Source organism: Olea europaea, chromosome 18 (genome assembly GCF_002742605.1).
Source record: "Olea europaea var. sylvestris chromosome 18, O_europaea_v1, whole genome shotgun sequence".
NCBI lineage: Eukaryota > Viridiplantae > Streptophyta > Magnoliopsida > Lamiales > Oleaceae > Olea > Olea europaea.
In genome coordinates this window covers 7,393,465-7,395,855 of record NC_036254.1, presented here as the reverse complement: position 1 = coordinate 7,395,855, position 2,391 = coordinate 7,393,465, and positions in this window count along the sequence as shown.

The window sequence follows — 2,391 nt, the reverse complement described above, 5'->3', positions numbered from 1 at the left end:
CTTTAGACATATATAAAAAAGAAAAATTATTTAGCAAATTTTTAATATACCAGCATTATGGAGAAAGATATGTTTCCTGTACACATAAAGATCAATTTATATCTCTAGATTTAATAGAAAAAGATCAAGTAGACATAGAAATCAAGATGAAAAAACTAGCGAGAGAGCTAAAATAGAAATAGATCAATAATTTGGAAAAAGAAAAGAACCCATGAATACCAAATACGATATAGGAGATAAATATCATTTTCCCCTAGAAGAGACTTTGAATGAATTGATAAAAAATATAAAAGCTTAGGAAAAAGACAAACGGAAGAAGGATCTAATTTACCATTAGCAAGCGATAGATGATTAATATTAGAGTTAAATAATTATAAATCACAAGACAGACCTAGTATTATAACTAAATTGGAAAATTCTGTAATTAGAGCATATAATAGTGTACCTATACAAATGATTGTGAAAGAAAATGCATTTCAATTTCTTTGAATTTCATTCTTAATATGTTTCGGACCATCTTGGACAATTAATTAAAAATATGACGCATACAATGAACATGAAATAAATAACCACCGAAATCAGGCTGCAATACATACGCAATTTATAGCAACAGGCTTATTAACACTAGTGTTGTCAAATGTCAAAAGAACGACTTTTATTCTCGTAGTGATATTCTCTAATAATGTTCATAATAAAGTTAAATATATTACTAGCATTGTGAGAGAGTTTAATAATTTTAAAAGCAATCATTTTTTATGCATGCACTAAAGTGGGTTTATTTAATGTGCAGTTGTAGCTATATAACATTTTTTTATTAATCCCTTTCCATAAATTCGAAGTTAAAGATATATGACACCCCGCATTTTTGCAAATGGATAATCAATTATTTTTTTGTATTAAGGAAATATTATATTGTATCGGAATAAAAAGTGTTTCTACTTATCCTGACATACCTCGATTAAAGATATTTTTTCATGCAGGAGAAGAAATTGTGGTTGTCCGCTATTACTTAAGGCAACTTATAACCGACAATGAATTTCATCATTTCCGTTCGAGCTTTCTCCTCTGAATGCATCTATGTGCAACGTGTCATAGAAGCAAAATTGACGATCAGACTACCAAATTGTAATTGTGTTTGAGTGGCACTAAAATGTCCATGTGTTGGCCGCACATGCTGTGTAGTGTTGGTTGAGGTGGATGGTACCAATACCCTTTTACTATGCCAATCATTGTTGACAGTATTTATATACTGCTTTAGACTTTGCGATTCTATTGACCATACGACCCGTTGGAATCAACTTAAAGCGATCCCAACATTTTGCCCGTTCTCCCTTGTGATTCCTTCTTGCATCAAGAATATCTAATTCTTCTTGTTTCGCCTTGGGAACATCAACGTCATCAAAATTAATTAGATTACTACTTTGGTGACATCCAAATCTAAAACATTTTCGAGAATGGGTATTTCATTGAAATCGACAAATTCATTCTAAAATTGACTTTGAGGCGTCATAGGTGATTTGCCTCTGATACCGAACAAGCTCTCAACAAATGAATGTGAATCCATTTTGTGAATTATGATGAAATGTATAAAATATGTATTGTAATTTGCATGGTATGGACTGTACAATAACTATTAAGTAACGGAGTAAGTAAATAAATAGTATGGAAAGAAATCAAGAATTTAAAGAGTGTTTATGTATACGATCGTAATTGGAAATTTATAGTGTGATAATTGATATTGAATAATTGAATAATTGAAATTGAAGGTAGAAATGAATGTATTAGATTGTAGAATGTAGAGGAGAGTGAGAATTGTTGTTAGTGTGTAAAAAAATTTAAAATGACTTGTGGTATTTCTAAGTGCAGTAAATTATAGAAGGAAAAAATAAAATAAAATGAAGTGGCCGAAACGAACACTTTTATAAGTTCAGTGACCATTCACAAACGGTCACTAAACTTATATACAGTGACCAAAATGGTCATTTTTTATGTTCACTTTTTAAAAAAAAGTGGTCGTTTTGGTCACTGTAATGACGAGCCACGAGCCAGGGCTCGTGGGCTTGCCTATGGGTGAGTCGAATGAGGGCTCGTAGCCGACTAGTCACTCGGCTCGTTTGACATTCCTATATTCGAGATATTACATTCTATCCATCATCCATAAGATTCTGTTACTTTATTGCTCACATGTCATAAGGAAATCTCACGTTACAAGTTACGATTGTTAAAAAAATTACAGCTCAACTAAATAATCCAATTACAAAGTTTCATCACTCACGCAACTTATACTATAATCATGATTTGCTCATCAAACTTTAATCTCCTTTCCAATGGTCACTCATCTTTAAGACTTTGCATTTAATCCATTATCCATCAGATTCTGTTCACTTATTT